The sequence below is a fragment of the Trichosurus vulpecula genome, chromosome 3 (genome assembly GCF_011100635.1).
Source record: "Trichosurus vulpecula isolate mTriVul1 chromosome 3, mTriVul1.pri, whole genome shotgun sequence".
Lineage (NCBI taxonomy): Eukaryota > Metazoa > Chordata > Mammalia > Diprotodontia > Phalangeridae > Trichosurus > Trichosurus vulpecula.
The window spans coordinates 247,299,999-247,322,099 of NC_050575.1; positions in this window are offsets into that span (position 1 = coordinate 247,299,999).

The following is a 22,101-nucleotide window of genomic DNA, read 5'->3' on the forward strand; positions in this document are numbered from 1 at the left end:
ATTTATCATCTCTTCTGGGAGCTATGCTTTTTAAAGTATCTATGTTCACTCTGTCTTCATTTGCTATAGCTTCCATAGAATCCATAGAAATAGAGTTGTTGTCTATTATTTATTTTCTCTTCCATTTCCTTCTACTTCTTAGTTTTTCAGTTCCAGAACCATCATTTTCTTTTTTCAGAGATTTTAATGATTCTACCTCATTTTTTGTCTTAATCTATATCAAGAGCTTTGATTTTATGAACTAATTTATAATACATTTTATCTTCTTTCACAAGTTTCATTCTACTTTTGAATCATTTTGTAATTTCTTGATGTTGTTCCATATCTAGGAAATCCACAAATTATTCTCTTATTCATTTGATGTTTATTTGTTTTCCTTTAATGATAATACCTGTCCTATGTGTTGTGACTTTAATCAAAGACTTTTTGGAATTCTTGCTTATTTTTCCTTCTGTCATTATTAATCTCACTGTAGTTTTGTCTTCTTGGGAGTTAGTGTTATGACCAGCTTTCTCTCTTGTCCTTTTTGTTTTTCAGAATTTTTCTTTTGTTTCTGGTAGTTTTTCTCGACTTTCCCTCTTCAGCTCCTCTGCTGTGGCACATACTTTTTCGCTTGCAGACCCCTGAGATCAAGTATCCTCAGTCTTTTCAGTAAAAGCAGCTTGGCCAGGTCCCAGATCTGTGCAGACTGATGAAGGAGAGGATGGATAGCAAGCACATGTTTGGCCACCTTTTCCTTGGGCATAGAAATCCCTTCTTTGTCTGGCCAGTTTTCTAATGTCATGTCTTCACCCCCTCACCCTCCAAATGCACTTTCTTTTCAGCATGTGCTTGGGAAAGAGTCATGTTTTCTACTTCTTATAAGGTGGCAAAGGGGAAGGGAGACAGTAAATCAATACCGTAAGGGGACAAGGTAAAGGCTGTCAAAGCCAGAGCCTGAAACACGAGCCAGGTGGATTGTTTGAGCTGGCTTGACTAGTGCACAGGAGCTCTTGGGTTGTTTAGGGTCAGCTGGTACATTTGATAGTTTTTGCCTCTCAGCTGTTTCTTCAGAAGGCTTTATTGTATGATAGTATTTGTTTACTTTTGTTGGTGCAGCCTTAATTCTTAGAGATAGATTGTGTTTCTTTTTGAGATTTGTTGAGGTAAAAGAGTTTTGCTGTTTCATAACATGACTAATGCAGAAATATGTTTAACATGATTGTATACGTATAACCTATATCAGATTGCTTGCTATTTTGGGGACAGGGGAGGAAGAAAAATTTGAAACTCAAAATTTTACAAAAATTAATGTTAGAAATATAACTTCATTGTCCTGTATGCAATGGGCAGTAGTCAGTGTTTGTCAAATATAATCCAACCCTCTTATTTTTCTAGACTGCATGTTCTTGGAGGAGAGAGATCATATCATATTCAAACCTTTTAAGTCTCCCAGCATTTTGCCTGGTGCACCGGACACAACAGAATTTAATGAAATTTTTAAAAAATATATATATATATATATTTCTATGTATATATAAAAAGAAAGGATCAGAGAAGGAAAATAATTTGCCTAAGGCCATGAAACAAAGTAATAATTTAAATCCAGTTCTTCTGATTCCAAATCTAATACTATTTCTACTGAATCAAAGCAAAAACTTTCTGTGGATTCAATTTCTGTTGATAAACCAGAATATTACCAAAATTCACTGCAAGTCAATCAATAAATATTTTAAAGTATTTACTATATTCATATCATCAATTCCAACTTGTACTACCCATCTCAAGATTTTTGTGAGGAAAAAATAATTATGAACCTTTAAGTGGCAGTCACTATTATTAAATCAAAAGTTGTCTCATCTTCTAGTTCATAATTAATAGCTATTTGTGACTGCTGTTATACTCTCTATTTCATCCTTAAGGCATGTTGCCATTAATACTCTGAATATGAAATGACTTCATGATTTTTGTACCCAGGTGGCTGTAAGTAAGGACTTTTTGAGGCAGTCATAGTCTCGAGAGAAACAGAGATGTTCAGCCTGGACAAGAGAAGACTATGCACTTGCTCTCTCTCCATATATCCCCATGTGAGGCAAAGAGAGGCAAGTTTATTTGGCTGACCCCCAAGTAAAACTCGTAGAAGACATAAGGTCATGAGATGTCTTGTAACCTCCCTTCCAACTCTACATACTATGATTCTATGAAATGTCTAATAATCAGATGTGTCCCCCCAAAAAGGTTGCCTTTAGAGAGGAGTTCCCTGTCCTTGGAGGTATTCAAATGGAGGTGAGATAGCCTACTCCATATCAGGCAAACTGTTGAGATCATGAAACTCATAAGAGGTAAACCATCTTAGAGAGCTGGTTATTTTTTTGCCTATCTCCTCCTTGGACCTATGATATGAATGAATGAGTGAGTGAAGTAATAAACAAAAAAATTATTTATTAAGCATTTACTATACAACAGGTACTGAACTAAATAGCATCAGTCTAGATAACAAAATGGCCAGGTTGGATGGCTACATAGGATGCGAAGCATGGTATGGAGCCAGCTAGATATGCTAGGCCACGTGGATAGACTGCTGGATTTGTATTCACTGTCTCACCAATCAAGACCGCTTATACTTAGGGTGGGAGTTCCAAAACTAAATGGATTATCATCCTCAGGGATTAGGAACATGTTTATTGGAGGTTTGGTCTGTAGGGTGGTGCTCTTCCCATGTGGAGAAAGGCAAGATAACAGAAAAACCAAGATGGCCAGGTTGGATAGCTGGATGGGATTACTATCTGTATGAAAGGAATGCCAAATGAGGCCCTGAAGTGAAAAAGAATTTTGTGAAATTTGAAAAGACTGAAATTTGAATGATTAAAACCCAGACTCCCTTCCTTTGCCTCCCAAGTCAGAAAATCTTAGAAGTCAGACAGACATTCTCTACAGGCAAATTGTGTTCCAAGCAAGGACTGTTTGTAATTTTCAATACAACTTTGCCTCTGTTGATCATTAATAGCCGCCATGAGCTTTAGTTAAAGTAAGCATGACAGCGGTAATGAAACTACTAGAGAGCAAAAAGGCATTCAGCTTCGAGGGAGCATTTACTGAGACAACATCCAGAACTCCAGGAAGACCACATTATCCTCTGGGCCTTAATATGCATATTTAATGGTTTGCAGTATTTCAAAGGCCATTGTAGCACCACTTTCTTGTAAACAGAAGATTTCAAATGCATGCCTGGATAACCCTTCTTGTCTCAGAGTTTCTCAAAATAACGGGGATTGGATACAAAAAAGCAGAGTGCTTGCTCTGACCCTGGCATTCGATGGCATCCACATCACTGCTTATGACCTGACACAAATATGTTGAGTTTGGCAAGTGTTTTATACTGCCATTTATGGCCTGCTGTGACTCTGGTCTGCTCATTTTTTAATAGTACAAATTGAAAGGTCACAGGATTCAAAATGAAACTTTTAAGTGGAGAGAAGTCCTGGTTTTTTTTAGGAATAAGTATTAGTAAGGATCAATAATTAGGATTACTTTTCAATTAGTAGTAATCAAGAAGTATTCAACCAGCAGGAGGCAGCATGAAGTAGTGAACAGAGGATTGGACTTGCAATCAGGAAGGCCTGGGTTAGGATTCTGCTCCTCAGACTTGCTAGCTGTCATGGGCAAATCGTTCAATGTGTCTGAGAGCTGAGGAGCTATCTAAGGCTATCTCTCAGGCTAAAGATGGGATCTGTCTTGGTAGAAGTGATGAATTTAGTTAATAGCCAAATGTGGTAACCTCACTGAGCACAATTTGAGTGAGGCAGCTTGGCATAGTAGAAAGAATGCTGTTTGCAATCAAAGGACCTGTGTTCAAATTCAGTCTTTGTCTCTTAGTCTCTTACTATCTGTGGCACTCTCTTGGCAATACCTTTCAATCTCTTAATACCTTAGTTTCTTTATCTAAAAATGAAGGAGATGGTCTTGATGAGCCTTTCAGATCCCTTCCAGCTCTAAATCAGTGGTCTAATATTTGTGTCATATGTTTCCATTCAGTTGAACAAACTATCTTCTTTGGCAGCAAGTTATTGGCCTACCTAGAAAAATCACCCTTCATTTTCTATATTTTTATTCATTTTTAAAGAGAAATCATGAAGTGCTAATACAAAGAACACTGGATTTGGAGTCTGCGGACTTGATTCAAACCCCAGCTTTGTTATTTCATAATCTAACACTTTAGGAAAGATTTCCTTATTTGGATGTCTCCCTGGTTATAGATGGCCTCGCAAAATAGAACACAACTTTCTAGTATTCCATTTGATCTACAGGACAGCAACCCCTCAAACCATGACGATGATGACAACAGTGATGATTGTAGCATTTAGGTAGGACTTTAAGATTAGCAAAGTGCTTTACAAATGGTATTTCCTTTGGTCCTCATAACATCCCTATGAGGTAGGTGCTATTACAAACCCTATATGACAAATGAGGAAATTGAGGCTGAAAGAAAACATGTGATTTCCCTCCCTTCTCCGTAATCATTTTCTATTTAATTTTGACTTTGTATATCATTTTTAGAGTTGTTGTTCAGTCATTTCAGTTGTGTTTGACTCTTCAAGGCCCCATTTGCAGTTTACTTGGCAAAGATACCAGAACGGTTTGCCATTTTCTTCTCCAGCTCATTTTATAGATGAGGAAACTGAGGTAAAACAGTATTAGGTGACTTGCCCAGGATCATACAGCTTAGTAAGTATCTGAGGCAAGATCTGAACAGAGGAAGTCTTCCTGACTTCAGGTCTGGCACTCTATTCACTGTGCCACCTAGCTGCCTATTTTAGAGTTGTAATTGTTAGTTAAAAAAAAAGAATATGTATATATGTGTGTGGGTCTTAAAAACAGGAAATAAAAATAAATACAACAAATAATAATGATATAGTAAATACAAAAAATAAAAACAGAAAGACTGGAGTTCAAATTGTAACTTTGACACATATTATTTGGGTGATTCTGGACAAGTCACTTAACCTCAATTTTCCTAAATAGTTATAGACAAGTTGTTGATCTGTATCAATAGGAGTTTCTATACCAGAGAAGTTCTCAAAATCAGAGGTCTGGACTAAGAAAATTAAATATAGTATTTATGCACCAAGAAAGAATATGCAATAAAATATTAATAATAACCTCTTTTTCCCCCTCTGTTTCCTTCCAATTCCATTTCCATCTGGGGATTTAATTAGATTTTGTTGTCTTCATTTTTATTCTTTCAAAATACCATCAAAGTCCATGTGTCCATTTTGGTCAAAATTGAGCTCTTCACTCTAGTTCATTTCAGTATCAATTTCTTTTTATTCTTCATATTTATGAGCCATAGACTTTAAAGAGTTCTGGACTGAGCCTCAGGAGACCTGATATATCATTCCATTCCCACTACTACTGGCCAGTTGTATGATCTATGATACAAATTACTGCATTTCTCTGCATCTCAGTTTCCCCCTCTATGAAACAAAGGTGTTTGAAATTATCTCCAGAGTCACTTTCAGCTCTAGAATTCAATTATTCTATGATTTCTAAAAATGGTTTGAGCCATGAATCTGTTCTGGAAAGTAATTTGGAAATATGTGCCCAAAGTTACTAAACATCCCTTTTTACTCATCAATATCTCCACTAGACCTATACTCCAAAGAGATCAAAGAAAAAGGACTTATATGTAAAATAATATTTATAGGTATCCTTTTTGCAATAGCAAAGAACAGGAACCTAAGTGTATACACACTTAAGGGGGAATGGCTACACAGATTATGGTATACGAATGTAGTGAGATACTATTGTACCATAAGTAATGATGAAAGGGATGGTTTCAGAGAAACTTGGGAAGATTTGTATGAACTGTTGCAGAGTGAAGCAAGCAGAATAAAGAGGAATATACAATAACCAAAATACTGTAAAAGCAATTTCAAAAGTTTTAGGAACTTGGATCAATGCAATGACCCGCCATGATTTCATAGGAACCATGATGAGACTCATTACTCACTTCCTGATAGAGAGGTGATAGACTCAGGGTAGAGAATGAATGAGACATGTATTTTTGGCACATGACAACTTGAATATGCGTATTAGTTATGAGAGTTTCTTTTTTCTTTTTATTTCTTTTGTTTGTTTTCATTGGTGGGAAGAAATGATTTTTTTATTAAAAATTAATTTTATAAAGAAGCCCTAGAAAGGACAAATGAAGGGCTATCCTTTTTGTTCTCATCTTTTATGCCTGACATCTTATGAAACTGACCTTGTCTTAGTCCTATATATTGCATTTTTTCTTTCTAGTCCTGATTTACAGGTAGGAAGACATTTTTATTATTACACTTATGTCTAAAACCAGTAGTTATTTTGAAGAAAGCTTTGATGCTTTCAAACCAGAAGATTACTCTCTTGGTTATTGTGAGAGGCTGGTGCATTCTCTGTTTTCATGTCCTGTAGATTCTGCAGTCTTGAATCTAATGATAGGAAATGTGGCCTTCTCTATAAAATGAATTCTTATTACATTGTCCAAAGCACCAAGCCTGAAGTTATTTTAATAATTATGCAGCCCAGAGAGCCTTCTTACAACAGTTATCCAATGAGCTGAACATATAGAATTTTAAAGCCTGTTTCTCAGAAAAGTGATGTCAAATAATGAAGGTAAGATAATCTATTGTGTGAATCTTGATAAGCACCGATATGAGTCTTAAAAGGGCATAAAACTTCTAAGACACTAATTTAAATAAAAAAACTATCCCACTGGATATGGTCTTATGTGACCAAATCCAAAGAAAAGCATCCTTTAAAAAATACTTTTTGAGAAACTGTGTTTTCTTTTCTCTTAAAAAGTTTCCAAAATTTAGTTGGAGCTGATGCCCCAAATATAATTTGTTCACAAAATGATTGGCATATGATTACCTCAATTGCATTTGACATGTATACCATATTCTGAAAGTATAAAAATAAAATCTCTCTCTCTTTAGACTACTTATAAATAAGCTTAAAAAACAAACTCTCTATGTAATTGCTATTGAATGTTTGGCAGGCATCCATATTCTGAAAAAATAACAACAAAAATCCTCCCTTTAATTTTCCCCTGGTGCCCACTTCAACAAATAATGCTTATGGTTTGCAAAGTATTCTTGCTTACAGCCTCTGGATTCCTGATGTTCCTTGTACACAGCAAGCTCTGGATTTTTCCTTAATTATCTGATGTTCCAAAGCAAAGTATCAGGGAAAATATTCTGGGAAACTAATGGGATACTTCATTATTTATTGTATCCTATCAATGAGGATTGGGGTGTACTAGAAAGAAAAGTCAATTTGTCCTTGTAAACATGAGGTATTATCCAGATGTGAACTATCATTATGATCATGTTCATGTGGTGGCCATTCACTATGTAGGACCCCACACCTTTCCCAAAGACATGTGGATCCTTATTCATTCCCTGACTTTGTTAACTCATTCCAACTTGCCTTTACCCTGGCAGGTCTAGCTTCCCAGAGGTTACATTCAGATTATTTCAGGGTCTTAGAGGTAACCACGGTTGTGAGAACATACTTCCCTACCCACCACTATAGCTCTTGAGCTCCTATGAGTGTGTTTCCATTTACACAAATCAGCAATTCATAGTAATAGCACTTTTAGATCTTAAACATAATTTACTTAGCAATAATTGAAAGAAAAAAATCACATCAGGGATCAGTACACATTAATGCAAATGCAGAAATAATAAATATATTCTAATCCCAAACAAAAACCTAGGTCATGCTGGCTCACTAATATATGTTAGGAAGAGTGGGAACATACTTACAGGTACCTGGAAGTGAAGCACATGAGAGAGGAAAACTCATGTGTTCAAAATAACTCTCACTTCCTGACTGCAGGTTTTGATGTCATTGGTCCACTCAGGAATATCTGCACCATACAATGCTGCTTTTCTGTTAACTGTTCATCTGCTGACCCTTGTCATTCTTCAGCTGGGCAAATCCTCTTCTAGTCTTGAACGAATGGTACATTTATAAACTCTTTCAACTTAGAGTTGCCCTAAAAGAGTATTGGAAAAATGTTACACTAGAAAGTTGCCTAGTGAGTTCCCTTTTAAAAGAACTACAAAACTTGTCAGCTTGACTCTCTCTCAGTAATACAGAGTAATACAGAAAGAAGTATTTTAAGAAGTATTTAACATTTGCTCTCTTTTTCCTGATACAAAAGTTCTTTTATTTTCCCATTCATACTTCAAAACCATTCTATCTCATTGTAGAACTTTTCTCAGCACCTGGAACATCCCACTACCCCAGTAACCTTCTCAACCTGGAATATCCCTTTGTAATGCCCTTCACCAGATTGGCCTTCACCTCTTAATCCTTTTCCTGGCTTCTGAACTTCAAAAACATGTCTTCTTTTATTAGAATGTAAGCTCCTAGAGGCCAGGACAACACCCAGTGCAGTGCCTGGTATCACTTAATAAATGATTGTCTCCATTCTTCCTTCATGCCTTGCTTCTTTCCTTTCTTCTTTCTTGCACTAAATTGCTTCATTAAAAGGGTCATATTAAAAAACAACTATATGTCACAGTAGGATCATAGATTCAGGGTTAAAACTAGAAGAGAACTTATAGGTTATCTAGTCCAATTCCTTAGTTTTACAAATGAAGATCAGAGTTGAGACTTGAATTCAAGTCTTTCTGACTCCAAGTCCAGTACTCTATCTACATTTGCCACTTAATGGAATCCTGTTTATACCTTCAAATGGATGGAGGCTTCAGCCAATAAAAAAGCAATTGAAACATCAAATAACTTTCCAGCTGGTCCTAGCATTTTTGGAGACTATCCAAAGTACTATTTCTGCTCATGCCATATATCCAGAAACAGAAACATTTGTCTGGTTTGATTTTTCTTCATTTGGGTACTACATAAATATAAAGTCCTATTCTTAGTTATAAAAAAAAATCAATGGCAAAAGTATGGAATGAAGGGCATGGGGCTTGACAACCGTTCACATAAGAAGGATCTGAGGATTTTGGTGGATGGAAAACTCAATATTGGTCAGTAATATGGCAGAACCTTCAGAAAAGGTAAAATGACATTGCCTGCATTAATAGTGTCTAGAACAAGGAAGGTGATAAGTTTGGTTGTATCCTCCCTTGGTCAGATCACATCTACCATATTGTAGTGACTTTTAAGCTACCACTTGTATGCCCATTAAGAAGGTCATTGACAAAGTAGTGTGATGCCTGAGAAGAGGGAACAGCACAAAGAAAGGGCTGGAGACCATGCCTCATAAAGGTACATTGTAACTGGAGATGTTCAGCATAGAGAAAAGAAGTCTTGAAGGACAGGAGATCTTCCCTTCAAAATCTGGCAAGCTATCATATGTGAGATATTAGATTTGTCTACTTGTCGCAGAGGTCAGAACTAGAAGCAAAAAGTAGATGTAATATAGAGGAAATTTTAGGTTCAATTTAAGCAAAAAGTGTCATAAGAATTCGTGGTTTTAAAAGCACAGGTTGTCCCAAATGGCTCTTAAAACTGCCCTGAGATTTTTGGGACAGCCTTTAAGTGAATGGTAGATAATTATTTGTCAAGGGTGTTATAGAAGGAATATGATCAGATATGGGTTTGATTAGATGGCCTCTGGAAATTTGGTTTTTCAACTCTACAGCTCTGTGAAGATTAGCCTGTCTTCTGTGGAGAAAATCATCATGTAACTGATGGTTTATGTATTGCAAACACAACATAGGAATAGGAGGTACCAAGTATTTGAAAGTGGTAAAATATTTGGCAATGTTTTCTTTAAGAACATATTTTATGTTACCATGTAATTATGCCTGTATTACCATACTTATATTTTTCAAGGTATTTTTATGCCCAAACAATGTTTACAAGCACTCATAATAATAGAATCAAATTCTATGGGTATTATTTGGGTTTCTTCTGCACAATAACAAGCTTGTGTCATCAAATTTAAGATTTTTGGATCTAGAGTTGGAAAAGGTCATCAATACCCTCACTTAGAGACTTGCCCTAAGTCCAACACAGCTTTCATGTAGCAGAGAAAGAATTCAAATCCAGATGTTTGATTCCCAACTCAATGCTCCTTCTACTATTTCAAATGAGACAATATTTGTAAAGCACTTAGTATAGTGCCTGGAAAATAATAGGTGCCTAATAAATGTTTATTCCTTCCCCAACACACACACACATATACTCCCTTCTAATTTCTTCATTCATTTAAAGAGTCATCAACATCTAATAACTCCAAACTGGGGGTTCTGAGACATGGATGGGTTCCAGTGTAAGCTTTGCCCAAAACAAACCCCTTGGGTCTCATTTTCATCATCTATTAGTAAGGGCCTCTAACTAAGATATTATTAGGGATGTTCAAAAAAGAACTAGGAAGACATTTCTCACTATCATTCCTAAATAAAAATTTCTTTAATTTAAAAAAACAGGGTTTTTTAGCTAAAGTCTACCTTCTATTCTATGTTCCTTCTGCTCTTTTTTTCTTTTCTTATGTGGTTCGTGTCTCACAACAGTGCCAAGATATATAATATAGGTACTATACTTCAAGGATATACCAGAAAATAAAATTATTTACTTGTTGGCTTGTTATAAGATAAACTTGATGCTAATTCCTTTAAAATACTTTAAAATAAAACATATGTATGGGATTTTGAATTGTTTCTTCAGTGAGGTTCATTGGAACTTCAACTTTAAAATAAAAACCATCCTTTTGCATTAATAGAGCTTCTTCTTAAAGGACCCCATAATGAAGGGAGTTCCAGTAAAATTGTTATTTGTTTTTACTATACTTTCATTTCCAAAAGACTAGAGGTTTGAGAATATTCCACTAAGTGTTAATGTTTGTTCCATATTGGCCTCTACTACTAAATATGAGAGTGACTTAAGAAGGCATTTAATTCAATTCAGCAAGGAGTTATTAAACATTTTGTATGTGAAAGGTGTTGGGGGGGGCTACAAACACAAAAGTATGAGAAATGGTTACTATCCATTCTATTTTGTGGTACACTAGTGTACGTAAATAAATAAAAACCAGATAATTTGAGGAAGTCAAGGACACAAGAGGGGATCAAGAAAGGAATTGACACTAACAATGTTCCCTAAACTATTGATCTCTTACTCAGTAGTTTATGTGTACACTCAGACCTTTGTTTACATATTCATTCAATCAGCATTGGCTAAGCACTGTGTAATAGGTGTTGTGTTAAGTTGTTGTTGTTTGTCCTTCATTTTGGAAGAGTATCAATGACATTATGGGGTGATGTTTTGACTTGCTCATGGATTGAATTTTAGTCATCAATTTACTTTTTCCTCCAGAATAACTGAAGTCCAGTGTCAAGACAAAAGCCAGGATGCATTGGATGACCTTGGTGTCTTCAATGTCTGAGCAAGCTTTAAGTGCTCTACATTGTGTTAAATGTTAAGAATACAAAATAGGTATGGTCTGCCATCTGTGGCTAACTATATCGCCTCTTATAAAGTTTAAATTCCTTAGTTTGATATTTGAATCCTTTAATAATCTGTCTCTAGCCTCCCATTCCAAACTTATTTTATATTATTTCCCTTCATCTACCTTACCTTCCAGTAAAACTTGCCTTAGTACAGACTATGTCCCATGCTTAGAAAGGATACTCATTTTCCCTCTGTCAAATTCTTAGCTTCTTTCAAGGATTAATTCAGTTGTCACTTCTTATAGGGAGCTTTTTTTTTCATGATAGTTGTTTGTTCTCTTTTCTTCCTCAAAACATCTTCCTGTTTAACCTGAGAAGACTTGCATGAACTGATGCAAAGTAAAATGAGCAGAACCAAGAAAACAATTTATATAATAACAACAATATTGTAAAGATAAATAACTTCACCAGACTTAGGAACTCTCCCAATTACAATCACCAGCCACAAATCCAGAGGACTCATGATGAAACATAAAGGAATTTTCATGCTGAGTTCCCAATAATGATGAAGTCATAGGTTCAGAATAGCAACAAAAGTGCAGTAACATGGATTAACAAACTGTTAGGGTGCCAAATGAAATGAAATTTTGAAAGGTATTGAAAATGTCCTAGAAGTTTATCTGATAGTTAACAAAGAGTCTGTATTTCCTTAATAATCTGTATTTCTAGCAATGAATGATTAGCCAATGATAATTTCATCCAGCATAATTCTAAGTATTTGAAATCTTGGACCAGAAAGGTTTGTTTCTCCTATATCTGACAAAAATTGGCTTGATCTTAGGGCTGTAGGAATGCAATGCCTCCCAAAAAGGAGGAGTGTTTTTAAGTGCTCTGTTTATATGATACTAACTTCCCAAAGACATTGCATTCTAAATAAAAGTTTTGTAGGCGATTCTCACAGAGAACTGAGATTTAGAAAAAAAATAATCATGACTGCTTTATTACATATTGAAAACCGGGCTAGTGAGATTTGTAGTTAACTTTTTAAAAATCCCTTATTAAGGCTTCCAGTATAGTTAAGTGGACATTGAAGAGAAGTTGCGCAGATTTTGAAAAGCCCTATAAAGTCTTATAAGTTCCTCCCTTCTCCTTGACTCCCCCTCCTAATGAAAAGGTCTGCCATATAGATGTATACACTAAAGCTTTTAGGAGAGTTTACATTGTATTGGGAAATGTGATCTTCTCTATAATCATCTCATTGTTTTACTTGCATGACAGATCATGAGGACATTCATAGTCCAAATGAACTTTCAAAATACTTTTAATGCTGAATGTCCTGGTTGCATTTGGCTGGTAAGACATGAAACTGATACACCAAGATTATAATGCAATGAATAATAATCACCACCAGTTTCCAAAGAACTGCACGTTTTTAGCACTTTGAATTAAGGGTCACTCCATCCTTTGGAAGCTTTCATTTAAACATTATCCAAGATGTTATGGAAAATAAATGTGGAACAAAGAGTTGGAAGAGACTTTGGAGATTATCTAGTCCAACTCATCATTAGGTATAGGAGGAAACTGAAGCCTAGAGAGGAAATGACTTGCCCAACTATATACCAGTAGCAGGGCCAGTATCTGAACTCAGGTCCTCTGATTGCAGACACAACCATGTTCAATCAGGTAGCAAGTCCTTTATCTCCATTTCAAGGACAAAGACAAAGAGGCCACTAAGTCACACCGTTCAGGGGATGAGCATAGGATGGAATCCCTAGCATTTCTATTCTAGTGCTTCATACTGAAGCATAATAAGTATATGTATATATTTTGGTTGAAATTATTCACATAAATGTAGACACATAAGCAGGGAGGAGTAAGTGAGACTTGGGCCCAGATCACTGAATTAATACTCTATAAAATGTAGAGGGCACTGACATTCTTTTTATTCCTTTAGTGAGCTGGAGCATGTTCCTCCTCTGCCCTCCCCTGCTTCCTCCTCCCAATCCAATAAACATTTGCTAAGTGCACACTAGATATCAGGAACTGTGCTAAGTAGTGGGGGCACAATTAATTAAAGATAGTCCTGCCTTTCAAAGAGCTTACAGTCAAAGGGAGGAATGGCGGTGGAGGAGACTAAGGGGTACCTTAAACAGGGTAGCTTGTTCTGTGGAGTTGAAACCAGGTAGGAGTGGAAGAAACTGAGAGAGGCCCATTTCTGCCCCCTATAAAGGAAGGCATTGGGAGGAGCTTGATTCTCCTCTCTCCAGACCTCCAGTCAGGGGGAAAAGGAGGTTGAGGGAGGTGGTGTCAATCGGGGATTGAGTTAGCAGCCTGGTGGTGAGTTTAGAAATGATGAGCTTATCCTGGGAGGGGCACCATCCCCCTGAAGCATCCTTCTCAGTGGCCTTGCATCAGCATTCTGGAGTATTTCCCTTTAACTGAGGGCCCCATTTTTGACACTTGTCCGAGGTACTTTTGATGGTAATTGCACAGGGTTTAAAAAATCCTAGTTATGACTGAGCTGTACCTGGCCTCTTATTATTGCAAGTCATGGGGCTCTCTAAGTAGCTAGATACTTTCACTTGCTGCACCCCACCTCCACCTCTGAATTTTAAACCTGGGACATTATTTAGAATATTTTTATTGTTTTCTTTTTTCCCCACCTTCATACATTTTCAAAAGATTTCATCTGAAGTCTAAGGAAGTATGAATTAGTATGGAATGAGAAATTTGAGGAGATTAGGAAAGCGTTTCAAATAACATGTAGCAGAATGCCTATTAATGTTTCACTGGTAGAAAGTAATATATTAGCTCATTAAAAATAAGAAAAAAACACAACTCCTTCAGCTCACAGAATTTGAATTAACCAGAACAGATCCTCATGGAGCTTTTTTTTAATTGTCAAAAGTGATAACTTCAGCTGAATCAGCTGAGGTGAACTTAGTATTTAGATCTTGGCAGGGCTCAGACTCACATACAAGCAAAGAGCAGCCGCTGCTTCTGTGACAACCATTTATCTGGGGAAGGGGAGGTTCTCTTTATTCATGGTGTTACAAGAGAATCAATTTGTCATTTTTAGAGTAAAGGCCACTGCAGTTTGAATAAGGAGGTCCCAAAGGGGAGGAAAAATGGGGATTTTATGTAAACACCCCTGGGGTTGAGTAAACAGAGGTGATGATGTTTTATGTCCTAAAGAGACCAGAGAAGAACTTAAGTCTTTGATGTTTTCTGAAGAAAAAGGCTCACGCATGTTGGTGCTGCTAGTCTGTAGTCTGAACTCAGCAGGGTGTTTTAAAGGTCTTAATAATATCTTTGATTATCATATTTATAATAGCCAGGGCCAAAAGGTACTTAAAGTTGCTGCCCAGAAATTTTGCCTGACTTCTGCATTAAGTTCATTTCATTCTTTTATCTTGCCTGCACTTTTATTACTAGGAGACTCTTTATAAAGAAGAAAAGAAAGCTCATTTCTTCATTGATCACAGAACCGTTAGGTTATTTGGGAAGGTTGGTTGACTAGGCATTCATGAGGCCAGATTCATGGCGCAGAGGGGCATTAGTCCTACCAGAGGTTATAGCCAGCAGGAAACAGTAATAATTTATCAATTGGCAAGTACCCCATTATTTAAGGTAACTAGTTTGCCCTTTTGCCAATTGGCTTATGATTTGAGTTTTCTCCTTCATTTGTGGGCAGCACTTTTGATGAGAAATAACTTTCTCCACCTATATTTTCCAGGGCGAGGGAGCCTTTTGTTTCACTGAGTGTGGTTATTGTTATAGTTTTCTTTCTTAGCCTCTGCCTCCCAGTCAGGACTCTGATCATCTCACATCTGGAATACTTCAAGTTTAGTGGTTTTGGAATTTGTGTCTCTGGAGGGTCAGTCTGAGAGCCTGTTGTCAACATAGTGTTCTCTCTTTACTTTGGTCCATTGATATGTGTTCTTATATTTAAGGGTCCCTATTGCTGTCACCTTTTTCTTCCCTAGATGTACTGTCTAAATAAAAGATGCTTGTAAATATAGATTGTTCCATTCTTTGTATTTGTATCTCCAGGGCTTTTGGCCATGTCCAGTCATCCTGATATATATTTTGCCACTGAACCTATATGCCTCTGGAGGAGATAGTGAGGCTGGTGACTTTGAATAGCACTTTCTCACTTAAATCCAATTCACTTGCAAGTCATGACACGATCTTCCTGGTGTCATGGTCTTCTTCAAGAACAAAGGACGAACAACAATCTCCAGGGCTTAGCACAGGGCCTAGCCTTAGTAGGTGTTTAATAAATTCTTGTTGATTGATTGATCTAATAATTCCCTTTATCTCTGTTTTTAAAGAAAAGCTAAAAGTAAAAAGATACAAAAGTATCCAGTAAATTCATAATCTTGAACTAATTCTGTACGTAGCAAAGTGACTTTGGCCTCAAATCATTGGTACTTCTCAGTGCTCTGTCCTGGACTCTCTTCTATTCTTTCTCTATACTCTTTGTCTTGGTTATCTTATTAGCAGACATGTAGCATCATGGGCTCAGTGGTTTCTGAGCTAATCAGGAGTGACATCAGTGTGATGAGGCTGTCCAGCAGGAAAACTGTCCCAAGCTTGAGTTGAAGTGAATTTGTCTTCATAAACTTTCATCTTTTGGCCACATTCTCAAACTTGGGCACCCTCTTTGGACCTGACTTCGACTTGATGGATTCCTACTATTACTTTCTAACTTCCGTGGTGTATGTGTGCTAATAGCAGTGGAAGATTGCAGGACCCCTGGATGGTCTGAGCAATATAGTCTTCCCTACCCCATGGATCATCTTTGCGCAGAACATTGAGGCCTACAGAGCACTGCAGCTTTGCAGTATCCCTGGAGCATCCCAGGCAAAATGTTTCTGGCTCCTAGCCCTGCTTCCATGGTCATAGGGCTGCAGATTTCCAAACCTCCTGGCCCTTCTCCATCAGAACACTGTGGCCTTCCAGACTCCTGGGAACAATACACTACAAACTTCAGGTATCCCTAGAATTCTCTGGTAAAAGTTCTGGTAGACTTCTAATCTGTTTACCTAAACTTCCATTGGATTCCTTGGTAAGACCCCTCTCAGTGCTGGCAGGCTCTTGGATATTTTGAGAGGGGCAATCTTGGGCTAGATAAAGAAAATTACTGTTATTTCTCTTTGGATTTCTTGACTATTATTCAATCTAGAGCCCTTTTGAGATCTTTGCTGGAGTATTTACAAGACAGCTTGACTCCTTTAAAATCTTTCATGTCATCATCTTAACTGGAAATCTCCTATCATTTAAAAGACAAAAACACAGAGGCTCGTGGGGGTCCAGTGATTTGACTGAGGTCATACAAGCTTTAAATGGCAGAGCAGGGCTTCAGAGTCATGTCATATGACTCTACCATCTAGTGATTTTTTTCTACTGTACTACATTTATTAATCACTGCTATTAATAACCCAAAGCCCAAACCATTATTCATGTTATGAGAAGATCAATAGTAAGAAGAAGCCAGCTAGAATAATATAGAGTGGGGCCTCTGTGTGTCCACTGTGGTAGCTATGAAGACTTAGAAGGAACCTTGAATCATTGGCCAGTAACAGTCTTGTGATACAGTGGTTACGTTAGTCCTCCAACCAGTGTGATGAAATTCCTCTTATGAATCTAAGCAAAAGACAGAGCAGCAAAGGGCTGAAGACTGGCCCTACTCTAAATTGTCATGATAACCAGCTTAGCATGAAGGACAACACAGTGAGAGGTCTTTCCTTGAGCTGTGGCACAGGCAAGATACATTGGAATAAATCAGAAATACCAATCCCATCCCTGCTAGAAGAGTTTCATTCCAGATGGTATTGACTATTGAAATAGGCAAACCTACTGAAGTGTGCGTGAAAGGTTAGAAGACGCAATGATTTTAGTTTTGATTTGAAGTGAAGAAGAAGTCTTTTCACTGGCTGTTGAGCAGGAAAACCCCATAACTCAGTGGATCTTTAAAGGGAACGACCTGCTTTTGGTATTGACTTCTCATTTCCTCAGGTCCCAGAGAGTGAGAAAAGCAAGCCAAAGAGGATGAGAAATAGGAGCCTAATTCCTCTATAGAGACCAGGGTAATTTTCCCCTAGCCTCCAGTTCACTGCACATGCCTGGGTTGAGAGCAGAGAGAATCCTTAGTGGAAAAAGGTGTGGTCAAGTTTCCCTGCCTTTGGGGTCAGCGGTGACTTTCTTTATTACTGCTAGATGTGGAGCACTTTTCTGGTGTTTGAGGGGCTGATTCCAATCAAGCTCTGATGTTAATTCCTCTGCAGAAGCCCTAAACATATTCAGCACTCATCTGAATTTGTGTTCTTTCTTTGTGAGTTAAGGTTTCTTGTCCTATTGTTGGGGGAATTTTGACTTCCATTCAGACTTTCCAATACATTGACTGGTATCTGTTGGAGAAAAGTGGGTTGCTCTATGTTTTGCAGGATCTCTATGAAATATTTTGCCAGAATCTCCCCCTTGATGGTCCTTTGCGTTGTCAGGGGATTCATTGTAAAAAAAAATGGGTGCCCTATGTGCTGAAGGGACCCAGAAGGATTTGTAGCGGGACAGCTTCATTTCTCACCTGATGATAAGTGGATGATTTCTAGTCAACCCAACGTCTTTCATTCTTTTGAGGAGAGTCCCGCTTGTTCTAGGAATTCATTTGAGTCTAGTTTCCCTCTGAGGTGAAGCTTGGTTTTTTTCTTTCTTTTTTTTCTCTACTTCTCTTTTTAACTCTTTGTTATTCTAATTTTCATTTTTCTGTTTGCTCTGGTTGAAATAGGCCCTTCATTAGTATGAGGAAAGCAATAACCTTTGATAAGTTTTGTAAAATGCCCATTGTTTAATTTACATTACTTTCTTTTTGGAGTGATCGTGATCTTGAGGTCCATCAACTACGGTAGAACTGGGCCCTTACTAAGGACTGTTAAGTTTGGGATTACATAAGAACTATACTGAATAGATTTCCGGTACTCTTTACACAGTATTTTGGAAAATACTAAGGACTATGTCTTAGGTCAAAAGCCTTTGAGACTTGATAGTGCAAGGTTTTTGGAGGAGGGGAGGAGTTTCTGGGGGAAGGGGATATTATTTGAAATACCAATGCTTGAGCCTATACCAGGGCCCCACAGGACTTTCCAGAATTAAAAATATAAATAATTGTGCTAAAAGTACCCCAGATGATTTGCTGAGGATGACAGATATTTAACCAGGGCAAGAAGATAAGCAGGATTGAATAGGGCATGCATAAAAATATTCTTTTTGATTTCAGTCAACAGTGGGTGCGAGGTTAATCTTGGCAAAGACCTTGGCTGTTTCTGGCCGTGTCATGGCTGATGGACTTTTGTGCTTTGAGATGATGAAGCCATCAACAATAGCTGTTAAGCAGAAAGAGCCTATGACTCAGAGAGTCATTAAAAGGAATGATCCTACCTCAGCTCCTCTCTTTACTTCTTATCTGCATGTAAGTACCCTTCAAACCTCTTGCTGAAGGAGTGGGAATGGAGCTGGTATCCTTTTCATCATGTGAATGCTTCCATATGGCAGACAGAAAAAGGCAACTCAGCTATGAACTTGAGCCTTGGTCCCTACCTTTTCTACTTTATGTTTCCTTTCCCAAGTAGGTGACCAAAACACAATTTTAAAATGGTTGTATCTAGGATTAAAGGTAACTTTGTGAATATAAAAGGCCCAAAAGTTCTCAGAAAGGTAAGTAGTAATAATGGAATTTACTGATAGCAGGACATGTTACCATGTAGGACAAGATGACCAAGAAGTGCAACTTCTGGCCCGGCTGGATTGTAGACAACAACTTGAGTAGACAATGTTGAGCCAAGGTATTATGTAACAATACCTATTTTGCATGCTCACAAATTACTTTATGTTCTAATGATATTTAAATATCAACTTCTTGGGAGAATAAATTGTAGTTATAAGTTAAGTTAGTGAATACTATTTTCAATCTTTCTATCAATACAATGGGAGAGAGGGAAGAAAAAAAAGAAAAAAATTTACATGATAACTTTATTATGTATTTAAAAGGAATAGCAAGTTGTACGTAACAGATTTGCAGTTTCATATGCAATCATCTTTTTATTATACTATGTTATAGAAATGCTTGTTTTATTTCATAAATTAAAAATAAAATACATGAAATACTTGCTAGTATTTTCTATTCAGCATTTCTTTGGTATTTAAAAAAATAAATTCACATCCCATTACTGAGCTATATTGTATATTGAGTAAGTACTTTTTTACTCCCCACTTTGGGGAGTCCCTAGACATGAGCCAAATGTCTAGCCTTAAGCGATTTCTTCTCCAGACCACCAGGGTATGAAACAAAATTAGTTAATGGGCAAAGGGAGCTGATAGAGGCTAGCTTCCCCTAGGACTGAACATAGTCCAACCACATGTGTGAGTACAATAAGAAAGGCCCCAGAGTAAAGAGAGGGGTAAGTGCCTCCAATCCTTTGGACTCAGCAGTAGTTAGTCATACATCAGATATTCTAAATTTATTTAATCAGAAATTGAAAACCAAAGTCAAAAGGTTAAGGTGCTACAAGGACTCAAGCAGCACAAGAATAAAATAAACAATTTAACATCAATCAAAAACCTGACTGCAGAGGCTTGAAAGGTCAAGAATATAAAGGCAAGAAGAGAAAACCTTTGTGATGAAAAATGTAGAGAATTTTTGGTTGTCTACATGGTCACAAGAAATCTGACTCAATCAAAATACAACTTGTATCAAATAGGAAACAGTAACCATTTAAACTTTTAGTAGGAAAAAATGAAAGACAAATCAGGTCAAAGGAATGACTGAAACTGTAATTCCTTTGCATAACTGGAAAGTGGTGGGGATAGATAAGAGCCATAATTATCAAATTCATCAGAGTGGCTCATAAATAACTAGTAAGGTATTTTCCAAACTTCCTGATCTCAACAGGAAAAAGATTGATCCCAACTTTTCTTCTTCTTTACTTCTTTTAAAAATAAATCTTTTTTAACTGACCAATAAATAGTCAAAGGATATAAATATGAAGTTTTCTAAGGAACAAAGTCCAACCTATCAATAGGTATTTGAAAACATATTCCAAATCACTAACAGGTTAGAGAAATATAAATTAAAGAGTCTCTGAAATTCTATCTCATACCCATAAAATTGGCAAAGTTGACAAAAAAACCAAAAATGATAAATGTTGAAGAGTAAGTTGTTGGGGAAAGGTAAATAATTGGGGAAACAGGTGCATTAATAGAATGTTGAGGGAGCAAGGAAGAGGAAAAGGACCCAAATGTACAAAACGTTTTTTTAGTAGTGCAAAAAAAACAACAGCCAGAAAATTGATGAGATATTCATCAAATTAAGGAATGGCTAAACAAAAATTATGAAGGCAATGGTTTCAGAGAAGTCTGGGAAGACTTGTAAGAACTGATGCAGAATGAAGTGAGTAAGATAAGGAGGATGATTTATATGATAGCAACAACATTGTAAAGATAAACTACTTTGAGAAACTTAATAATTCTGAACAGCACAATGACCAATTCCAGAAAACCCATGAAAAACTATGCTACCCACATTCTGATAGAGAGGTGGTAGAATCAGGGTGCAGATTGAGTCTTATTTCTTGGACTTGACCAATGAGGGATTTTGTTGTGCTTGATTCTGCAGATCTGTTACAACAGCTTTCTGTCCTTTTTATCTTCAATGAGTGGGAAGAAGTAGGAGGGAAGGAAACTAGATTTTTGTTCATTGAATGAACACATCACCCACATTTCTCAATATATTCCTCCCTCTCCAAGAATGCTATTCCTTCGAACAAATATACCAAAAAAGTCTCATATTATATTTAGCGTTCCACACCCATAGTTCCTCTCCTCTAAAGAGCAGTCTTCTCATTTGTCTTCTTTGAGGCTAAACTTGTTCATTATAGTTTTGTAGCATTCAATCTTTTTTTAATTAAATGTATTTTTAATTTCAACATTCACTTTTATAAGATTTTGAGTTCTGAATTTTCCCTCTTCCTCTTCTTCCCCCTCCCCAAGATGGCATGCAATCTGATATAGGCTATACATGTGCAAACCTATTAAACATATTTCCACATTAATCGTGTTGTGAAAGAAGAATCAGAACAAAAGGGATGAACCATGAGAAAGAAAAGAAAAAGAGAAAATAGTATGCTTCAATCTGCATTCAGACTTTGTAGTTCTTTCTCTGCATGTGGATAGTATTTTCCATCATGAGTTTTTTGGAACTGTCTTAGATCATCACATTGCTGAGAAGAGCTGAGTCTATCAAAGCTGGTCATCACACAATGTTGTAGCATGCAATCGTAATTGTTTTATTGTTGTTCTTTTAATTTACTGTAGTCATTACACATATACATACACACACATATACATATACAACAGGAAAGGCCCAAGAGTAGAGAGAAATATATGTATATGTGTATGTATTTATATATGTGTATATATGTATGTATATATATTTGTGTGTGTATATTTATATCTATATCTATATATAATTTCTTGGTTTTGTTATTTCATGTCTTTCCATTTTGGGGGGGGTATTTATTGCATTTTTTACAGTAATATTTCATTTACTTTAATGTAAATCAACTTATTTAGCCATTCCTCAAATCTAAGGGCATCCATTTTGTTAACAGTTAAATGCTACTACAATAAGTCCTTCTATAAAAATTTTGGAGAATAT